This window comes from Protomyctophum bolini (assembly GCF_963924005.1).
Source record: "Protomyctophum bolini genome assembly, chromosome: 21".
NCBI classification, from domain to species: domain Eukaryota; kingdom Metazoa; phylum Chordata; class Actinopteri; order Myctophiformes; family Myctophidae; genus Protomyctophum; species Protomyctophum bolini.
The window spans coordinates 3,012,501-3,023,742 of record NC_137882.1 but is presented as its reverse complement, the minus strand read 5'-3'; the positions used below and the strand labels follow the sequence as shown (position 1 = coordinate 3,023,742).

Here is an 11,242-nt window from a genome sequence, read left to right as displayed (position 1 = left end):
CATTCATGGCGGGATCCACCCGTCTACATCCTTTATTTATTGTTTTAATAAGAATTTGAAGGTTTTCAGAAAACCTTCGGCTAGGTTTTAGATGGTCTAAATCTGTAAAATACATTAACTATAACTAAATATTCCTCATCCTTGTTATGAACCATTTGATCTAAGGGTAATGGACCCATAACGGACACCCGGGTATAAATGCAATCATTTATTAACAAGAAAATAATGGATATTTACAGATATATGGCATCCTGAATAAATTACAATCAACATGAAACATATTACTTTTATTACATTTTGTTTTGACTATGGCGTCTTCTCTCGCGTATCATCAGATGTCTGATGTCCGGCTCCATTCTCGCCTCTCCTTGGAGTCCAGTTGGGTCAAAACAAAGTATACCACATTGTGACAGCTGTAGTGAGTCTACAGTCCACCTGCCTGCTGGCAATATAGCCTGGTTGTGATATGTAGATGTGATTGATATTTTTTGTTTGTTTTTTTAAGTAATTCTATAACAATACAAAGTAATTGAATTTATTTTATGTATTAATTTTATATATTACTATGTTATTACAAATTTTATGTATAACTACATTATTAATTTTATTTATTTGATGTATTACTATGTTATTACTAATTTTAATTCATGCTTTACAAATTGTATTTGTTTTATGTATTACTGTTATTACTAATTTTATGCATTTATTTATTTTATGTATTACTGTTATTACTAATTGTATGCATTACTATATTGATAATTTAATTTATTTTATGTATTATTGTCTATATTAATTATATTTATTCTATCCATTACTATGCCATTACTAATTTTATTTTATGTATTACTAATTTTATTTACTATTTTAATTTACTTTTATTTTACTATTTTAATTTACTTTTATTTTACTATTTTAATTTACTTTTATTTTACTATAATCTATTTTTTATCGTTTGTTTTATCCATTTATTTATATTATTATCTAGTTATTTATATTGGTTTATTATTTTATTGTTTATTATTTTCAAAGAGCCCTGATTGATCACATCTACATATCACCACTACCAGTCAGGATCTGAGTGACTCAGAACCCTGGTGACCTCCAGATGGAGCCACACAGGAGACCAGCAACGTCCTAAAGAAAAGAAAGAAATGCTCATTACTACTTTGTTCATAAAACAATATTGATTGAAATATTTATTAACAGTTTGCAGAATTACAGTACATCAAGCACAAACTCAATACAAAGACTGTTAACTGTAAGTGGACGACCCAATTAAGCATTACACTTGTTTACAAGAGGGTCCACCATGTTCTATTCATCAAAACATTTAGAGACGTACAAATAAGACACTTCTATATAGTCAAAGAACAGAACAGGAATTCATCATAAAGGAGGTAAAAAGGGAAAATAAACGTATACAGTGAGGGGAAAAAGGGAGTCAAGGGATTCACATGTCTTAATGACTGTTGGTAGGGCGTTCCACATTTTGGTGGCATAGGAGTGAAAATAATTTAGTCCCTTGTTTGTGCCGAATCTGGGTTGTACATGGTTCGTTGCACTCCCTCTGGTGTTGTGGGTGTGGACTTTGTTAACATTAAGGAAGTATCTAGACAGGTACATGGGTATCTTGGTGGTTGTATCGAATCTTGTGGACCAGACCCATTGCAAGATGCTGTACTCTGTCGTCGACCCTAAGCCATTCCAGCCTGTCAAAGTGGGCAGGAGTGAGGTAGGGGGTTGAGGCCAAGTAGGAGCTTGACCAGTCTGTTTTGGGAGGTCTGGAGCCTAGTTTTGAGGGCCTTTGAGGTGCTGTGGTACCAGGAGTTGCATGCATAGTCAAAGAAACCTTGTACGAGGGCTCCTGTTAAGGTCTTCAAGGTGTTTTTGTTGACCAGTGAGGAGATCCTGTAAAGGAATCTTGTTCTTTGGTTGACTTTTTTGATTACGTTGGTGGCCATTTTATCACCGGAAAGATTAGCCTCCAGGATGGAACCTAGGTAGGTAATTTCATCTTTACGTGTGATAACATTGTCACCAACTCTAACCAAGAAGCCATTTGCCTTGCTGAGATTACTATTAGATCCAAAGAGAATGGATTCAGTTTTTCCCAGGTGTAAAGATAGTGTTTGTTATCAGCGAGCCAGGTGCAGATTCTACCGAGTTCAGAGCTGAGGGTCTTTTCAACCTGCAGTTTGTTCCTGTCCGAGACTAGCAGTGCCGACTGCAGAGTCATCTGCGAACAGGAACAAGTTGCAGTCACAAGCTGATGTCATGTCATGATCATAGTGTGTGTGCGTGTGTTGAATAGTTACCTTGCTGTGATGTAACTCCAAAGGTGATCAGAAATAGTTGCTCCATCGGCTAGAAACGTGCTCTTCACCGGCATGATGATCTTGTTCCTAAAAAAAAGTATATAGTCAACCCTAACTGATTACAGAACATGATATAAAAAAACACAACTAGAAGGATTTAGGCCTGTCACAATTACCTAATCGCCAAGTATTTGAGATACTTTTTTAGAGATTAGTCATAATCGTCTCCATGTTGAAAATGTTCATATATTGTCAAACATTTTAAAGAAATAATGCAAGCAACCGATCTACAAGCTCTAAATGTGTCATTTTGTAATTTACTTCTTTTTTTTAGTGTATAAAGTTATTGAATTATGCCATGTGCAGCTTTTTGTTTACAAAGCCTACAAAAGCAAAAGTTTTATTTAGAATGTTAGTATGACGCAATTAAATTGTTACTTGTAATTTATTTGAGCGACAATTAAATCGGCCATTATAAAACCTTAAATTCTGACAGGCCTAAACAGGTTCCAGTGGCGTCTACCGAACCTTCTAGCTCCGTCCGAGCCTCCCAGCGACCCAGAAGTCCTCAGCGGAAACAGCTTCGGATCTCGGGCATCGGCTGAGATCTCCATTCTAACAAAGAACGAAAGACACACACCCCAAATTAGCTTTGCTGTGTGTGTGTGTGTGTGTGTGTGTGTCCTGTCACAACATACACATGCACTTACAGTAACGTTTAAGAATAGGGATCGACCAATTATCGGCAACGGACGATTATTGGCTTTTTAGCCTTTTTACGAAGCCTAAAAAAAGCCCTAACCCTAAAGCGGTTCGTACCGTTGAGTTCCTCACCGGGAAGGCCCAGGTCCGAAGTCCTCCAGCGTCTACCCAGATCTCCGTCCTCCGTCCTCCCATCCATCCAGGCCCAGGTCCGAAGTCCTCCAGCGTCTACCCAGATCCGTCCTCCGTCCTCCCATCCATCCAGGCCCAGGTCCGAAGTCCTCCAGCGTCTACCCAGATCTGTCCTCCGTCCTCCCATCCATCCAGGCCCAGGTCCGAAGTCCTCCAGCGTCTACCCAGATCTCCGTCCTCCGTCCACCCATCCATGGACAGACCTGCAGATCTCCATCTCTAGAGGCTCCAGCCTCCAGCTGTGTCTATGATCTCCATCCTGAGAGAGAAAGAAAGAAACCATTAGCTCTACAAGCTCACAACACGTTGCAGTGTGAGCTTGTAGATCTGCTATTTTTGCTGAACAGAATAGGGATGCTGGGGTTGAAGTGGTTAAATTAACAAAAGTGTCATTAAGACTTTGATTAGCTTGGAAAGCTGACAGACATTCAACCAGAGTGCCACTAGGAGGCATCAACACATTATTCAAGTTGTTACAAAGACCAAGAGGCACGCTCATGATATGAGATATTGACTCTCAAACTATTGTGCAGAGTCATTTAGATTTATCCTAAAATATTTAAAACATTTGGATTACTGTAAATGATGCCATTCTTCGTACCATAACAGTACAAAAGCAGTTATCCATCCTCAGAAACAAGCCAGAACTATTCCTACTCACAGCTCATCAGAGTCCTCTGAGGAAGCCCCCGGGGGGGGGGGACTTTGGAACGGATCTCTGTCCAGGGAACATCAGATCGCCTATCGATTTCTCCATTCTAACAAAGAAAAAAAAACACACACCAAATTAGCCTTTCTGTGTGTGTGTGTGTGTGTGTGTGTGTGCACTCCCTGTCAAGCAGCCGCGTTCCAGCGACGTCTACCGCGATCTTCATCCTAACAAAGAAAGATTGATTAGAGTGACCAAGAGCCAGATATATATTCTATCCTGTCACAACCTATATACATCCTAGTACATCAAACTTTTATTTATAGAGAACATTTAAACAGAAGCTAAACATATCACTTACAGTAATAAACGTTTCAGTTAGGGTTCTTTTTGACAGGCCTACAGGGTCTTACTTTGAGTCGTCTTCAGAGGAATGCAGATTCCTGGACAGTGGGAGACCTGCAGTACATCTGGAAGAAAGACATGGCGGTTATCGTCTATGAATGGCTTCATAGAAAAGAGCTTCGCACATCACTCCCTTGTTGTTGCTGCCAATAGTCTGGATAGTCTATACTTCTTATTCTTGATGACAATTGTTTATGAATTTGATGTATTACTATGTGTTGTTGCTTACTGTAAGTCACTCTGGATGCGAGAACTGCCTAAATTGTTGAAATTCCTAGACGTGATCAATTAGGGTCATAGGGTCTTCGGTGATAGCAGTGGTGTCATTTGTGTCATTTGTATATTTTTACAGTCCCACTCCTCCCCATCATATCTTGCGGTGAAGCTGGACAGAACACTGTCCTTTAAACAACACCTGACAGCGTCAAGAGAAAGACCACCGCCTGTGCCGCACCGATACGGCGTCCAGCCGGTACCGAGGCTCTGGTGTTCCCCACCGCTGAGTACTGTGCCCCAGTCTGGAGCCGTAGCCCTCATGTTGGTTTTGGGGCTTTTTATGCCTTTACCGATAGTGAACAGTATATAGACAGGAAAGGGGGAAGAGATGGGGAGTGACACGCGGCAAAGGCTGTCAGGAGTCGAACCCGCAGCACGCCGTCCGGCTGGCTTGGCAGCATAGGTGCCCAGACAGTTGAGCTAACCATCCGGGCCACACTTAAATATTTAATTGCAATTTATTTGAGCGACAATAATCGTCCAGTAAAAAGAAACCTCATAATAGTGAAAGGCCTAGAGCGGTTCTTACTGTGCGGTTCCTCACCGGGCAGGCCCAGGTCCGAAGTCCTCCGGCATCTACACAGATCTCCGTCCTAAGAAAGAAAGAAATAAAGACCAAATTAGCTTTAGTTGAGCTGCATATTCAGAACCACTTAAACCCTCTATAGATTTAATAAAACAGACCTTTAAAGAGAGCATTTGGTATATGCTCCGATTTCACTCTACACAAATTGATTTGCCAAACATAGCAGATCTACAAGCTCACAACACGTTGCAACGCGGTGTGAGCTTGTAGATCTGCTAATTTGGCTGAACGCTCCCCCCAGAATAGAGATGCTGGGGTTCAAGTGGTTTTTAAAAAAAAAGTGTCATTAAGACTTTGATTAGCTTGGAGAGCTGACAGACATTCAACCAGTGCCACTAGGAGGAATCATACTGCCATGCTATACTTCGTACCATAACAGTACAACAGATATCCATCCCAACAAGAAATATTCCTACTCACAGCTCATCAGAAGTCCTCAGAGGAAACCCCCGGTTGGAAGCTTTGGAACGGATCTCTGTCCTTCCACGACGTCTACCACGACCCATCCACCCTAAGAAAGAAAGAACGAAAGATGAAGTCAAGTGACCAAGAGCCAGATATATGTACATTGTGTCCTTTCACATCATACACAAAATGTATAGAGAACATTTAAAACAGAAGCCGACCATACCACTCACAGTAATAGAAAAGTCTAAGTGGTTTCTTACTTTGAGCCGCCTTCAGAGCCCCCCATGCAGATTCATCCATGGACAGCGAGAACTGCAGATGTCCACCTGTAGGGGCTCCGGTTGAGCCTCGCAGCATCTGGAATGAAGACATTGTGGTTATAGTTTATGAAGGGCTTTACACATCACTCACTTGTTGCTGCTGCCAATAGGAATTTGTGATGTCTGTGTGGCGACAATTGCTGTGTCTGTCTGTTTTTTTATAATGCATACAATTTATATAGCACTTTTCAAGGTACCCAAAGTTGCTTCACAAAACAGAAGTAAAAACAAATTTATTTGAAAATAAACTAGATTAAACAGGTTAAAAACTAATGACACGTAATGACCATTTGGCCCAAATACCGGCCACCGAATGGTGATCGTGGCTTAGGTGACCTAGACAATGACACATTGTACTGGCTTGCTGCAACAGAGCTGAAGTTCTATGGACATACGGCAGAAGAGGTTTATGAAACGTATTTTTTGTAATTTCTTCATTTTTTCGGCATGTTTGTCAAACCTTTGTGGCATTTAATTTATGGAACATGTGGATGTTTCTTTATTTATTGGTGAAGTTTTAGTGCCACTTGTGGCATTCTTTGAAATGTATTGACACGTTTGATATATGTTTTTGTTAGGGATGTCCGATATTAATCGGCCGATAAAGGCATTAAAAATTAATAACCCTAACCCTTAATTTTACTTTATTCATTGTTTTACATTAAAAACATCTACAAGCTCACAATACAATAAGACACATGTGAGCTTGTAGATCTGCTATTTTCAAAATATTTTTATACATTTGAAAACTTGAGATGAGAGATTAGATCATTTTAGATGAGACATTTTGCATAATGAGTAATTATTAATAATTACTTTTGGTATTTTAAGTACATTTTATACAAAAACCTTTGTACCTTTACTCGAGTACATGTTGAATTTACTTGTAACAGAGTATTTCTATATTGCAGTATTTATAGCCTACTTTTATTCAAGTCAAAAGTTTGAGTTATGTTTCCACCGCTGGAAAAAGCCTGCATATATATCGGTATCTGTTGATATCGGCAATTAGGAGTTGGACAATATCCAACACTGACTGTCGGACATCCCTTGATTTGTATGATTTTTGTGAAGCTTTTAGTGAGTTTGTGGCATTTTGTACAGCCTTTGTTTGTCTGTTTTGTGAACGACCATAGAGCACACCCAGTATATGTATCACAAGGCTATTTCCACCAGTCAGGTGTACTTATATCAACATCTCATAAGCGGCCATGAACTAAACACTACAGATATGACAATTTGACTTTGGCAGCAGCAAGAAACGACTGATATGCAAAGCTCTTCAGCCATGCTTCTCTCTATACAAACACTCATAATGTTCACATGGACATCTTAGCAGCCCGGATGGGGTGGTTCACACAGGAGACCAGCAGCATCTACGGTCATCTCCATCTACATCTAGAAAGAAAGAAAGACATCAGAAGCTGACCATATCACTCAGATAGAAACATTTTAAAAGGATCTCTGGCTAATAAGACAAATATTCCTTAACATTATACTTGCCATCTATAACTAAAATTGTAAAATATAAACCTGTAAAATATTTTATTTCTTTCATAAACAGATAATCTTTTACTACATAGGAACTGCTCCCGTCGCAGGTTTATAATGATGTCCATGTGTGGTGCAGCGCTATGGAATGCACTTGCTAATAAAAAGTACTTAAAATATTGCTTTGATGCTTATATCAATTAAGCTGTTTTCGTATTAGCATATTATGCATGGGACATATTCAACTTGCAACAGGAGCAGTTCTTATTGAGTGAAAGATTTATCTAAGAAATACAATATTTAAATCTGCCTAATGATGATGTCACTGGAAGACTGTTTCTAAACTGCCCACAGCCGTCCTATGAGACACAGACTGAGTAGAAAAATATCGTGCCATTTTTTCATGATTATTAGTAAGGACCCATTATATGAAGATAGGTTGAAAAGTGGTGAAGTGGTCCTTTAACCCATAATGAACGGGAACCCATTTTGGTGTTAGCATCATGTTATGCTTTAGCTATTGAAAAATAGCAGATCTACAAGCTCATAGCGCGCCACCGAGTGGCGCGCTACGAGCTTGTAGGTCTGCTATTTTTTGAAAAATCGAAGAACGACTGACATTTTTAGAATCTGATCTCAGGTCAGAATGGGTTAATCAGACCAGTGTGTGTCCAGTGGAAACCTCGTATGAATCTGATCTCAGGTCAGAATGGGTTAAGTGTTTTGTTCGAGCTCCAGTTGAATTTACTGGGATGTGCGTGTATACCTCCTAACCACTAAGGTGTTTTGAGAACCCATCCATTAGCTGTTTTTGGTTGAAGATGGAGAAGAAAAAAAACTAAAACATACCGTCACGATCTGGTGGTGGTGGTGTAGCGAACCAGGCTGGACAAAGAGGTTGAAGGCAGACTGATGATGTGAAGTTTCTTTAATGGATCAACGTGAAAACTAAAAACAAGACACAAACATATAATCAATACAGGCAGACATATCTAATAATGTGAGGCATTCATATAAACAAGTTTACAAATAACCAATAAAAGTTTCATATCAAACCATAATACTAATACCATATAAACAAACCAATAAAACAAGATCCCACAACAATATGACACAGAACCAATAACCATAAAAATGACATTCACCTTGTTCCCTCTCCAGCTAGGTGCTAACTTGTTAGGGTGTCCCAATACCATGATGTCACTCAACCATGTAGTTCTCCAGGAAAGTCACTAAAACCAATAAATCATACAATTAAAATCTGGCAGTTCCATTTCCATTCCATTTGTTATTTTGTTGGTCTGCACTCACTTGATCTGTTTGGTGTTCCATTTCATCCTGTTGGTTCAGGCTTGGCTTTCAAAGATCATGGTGGAGCACATGAGGAACAAACATTTCTCCTGACTGATGCATGCTGGGCTTTTTTTTTTTATCAGACAGTATGACTCTGGTGAGTGAGCAAGCTTCCTGTTTGCCCACATAGCCTTTCAAAATAAGAGCCTTTCCTCCATTTCATTCCGGGGTCCGTTACAGGTGGTGAGGACCCAAATGCAGGACAGGACAGCCAGGCACGTGTAGTGATCAAAACCCATGGTTGAGTATTTCATTTAACAGGAGGTGAACAGAACAGAACTCACAAATACAGACTAAAGCAGAGTGACACCAAACAATGAACCGACCAGGACTGACTGACTGGGGAACACAAGACTGATATACACAGGAGGGCTGATTACACATGAGAAACACCTGGGGGAAGACATGAACATAGAACCAAAACAACTAGACCAAGAACATAGACATGCAACAGCTAGATAAACAGAACATAGAACCAAAACAACTAGAACAAGAACATATCATGCATGCAACAGCTAGATAAACAGAACATAGAATCAAAACAAGTGGAACATAACATAGAAAAACAACATCTAGATGAGCAAAGTCTGAGACCGTGACACTATACGAGAAATGGATGCATCAGGTGAGTCATTTATTTGGACATGGATGATTATTATGAACAACAACAACAAGATTGTTATACTAACATTGTCCAATTTGTCCCCAACCCTATAACCGCATGCACTCAATGCCACGTGTGGAACCAATGTGGCATTGAAATGATGGAGTGGATCCCACTCATATGGAGCTGATGACCTGTTCTGACATTATGGAGTGGATCTCCCACTCATATGGAGCGGAGCTGTTCTGACATTATGGAGTGGATCTCCCACTCATATGGAGCGGAGCTGTTCTGACATTATGGAGTGGATCTCCCACTCATATGGAGCGGAGCTGTTCTGACATTATGGAGTGGATCTCCCACTCATATGGAGCGGAGCTGTTCTGACATTATGGAGTGGATCTCCCACTCATATGGAGCGGACCTGTTCTGACATTATGGAGTGGATCTCCCACTCATATGGAGCGGAGCTGTTCTGACATTATGGAGTGGATCTCCCACTCATATGGAGCGGAGCTGTTCTGACATTATGGAGTGGATCTCCCACTCATATGGAGCGGAGCTGTTCTGACATTATGGAGTGGATCTCCCACTCATATGGAGCGGAGCTGTTCTGACATTATGGAGTGGATCTCCCACTCATATGGAGCGGAGCTGTTCTGACATTATGGAGTGGATCTCCCACTCATATGGAGCTGACCTGTTCTGACATTATGGAGTGGATCTCCCACTCATATGGAGCGGAGCTGTTCTGACATTATGGAGTGGATCTCACACTCATATGGAGCGGAACTGTTCTGACATTATGGAGTGGATATCCCACTCATATGGAGCGGAGCTGTTCTGACATTATGGAGTGGATCTCCCACTCATATGGAGCGGACCTGTTCTGACATTATGGAGTGGATCTCCCACTCATATGGAGCGGAGCTGTTCTGACATTATGGAGTGGATCTCCCACTCATATGGAGCGGAGCTGTTCTGACATTATGGAGTGGATCTCCCACTCATATGGAGCGGAGCTGTTCTGACATTATGGAGTGGATCTCCCACTCATATGGAGCTGACCTGTTCTGACATTATGGAGTGGATCTCCCACTCATATGGAGCGGAGCTGTTCTGACATTATGGAGTGGATCTCACACTCATATGGAGCGGAGCTGTTCTGACATTATGGAGTGGATATCCCACTCATATGGAGCGGAGCTGTTCTGACATTATGGAGTGGATCTCCCACTCATATGGAGCGGACCTGTTCTGACATTATGGAGTGGATCTCCCACTCATATGGAGCGGAACTGTTCTGACATTATGGAGTGGATCTCCCACTCATATGGAGCGGAGCTGTTCTGACATTATGGAGTGGATCTCACACTCATATGGAGCGGAACTGTTCTGACATTATGGAGTGGATCTCCCACTCATATGGAGCGGAGCTGTTCTGACATTATGGAGTGGATCCCACTCATATGGAGCGGAGCTGTTCTGACATTATGGAGTGGATCTCCCACTCATATGGAGCTGATGACCTGTTCTGACATTATGGAGTGGATCTCCCACTCATATGGAGCGGACCTGTTCTGACATTATGGAGTGGATCTCCCACTCATATGGAGCGGAGCTGTTCTGACATTATGGAGTGGATCTCCCACTCATATGGAGCGGAGCTGTTCTGACATTATGGAGTGGATCTCCCACTCATATGGAGCGGAGCTGTTCTGACATTATGGAGTGGATCTCACACTCATATGGAGCGGAGCTGTTCTGACATTATGGAGTGGATCTCACACTCATATGGAGCGGAGCTGTTCTGACATTATGGAGTGGATCTCACACTCATATGGAGCGGAGCTGTTCTGACATTATGGAGTGGATCTCACACTCATATGGAGCGGAACTGTTCTGACATTATGGAGTGGATCTCACACTCATATGGAGCGG

At 41.0% G+C, this 11,242-nt stretch overlaps 1 long non-coding RNA gene across 1 annotated transcript; it reads right to left on the bottom strand.

The window, feature by feature from the left end:
- Window positions 1-882: 882 nt before the first annotated feature.
- On the bottom strand, window positions 883-2,890 carry LOC308336321. The gene is made up of 3 exons (XR_013966147.1): window positions 2,844-2,890; window positions 2,316-2,402; window positions 883-1,134 (listed from the first exon to the last, which is right to left on the bottom strand). It is a non-coding gene; the product is annotated as an uncharacterized lncRNA (long non-coding RNA).
- Window positions 2,891-11,242: the final 8,352 nt, after the last annotated feature.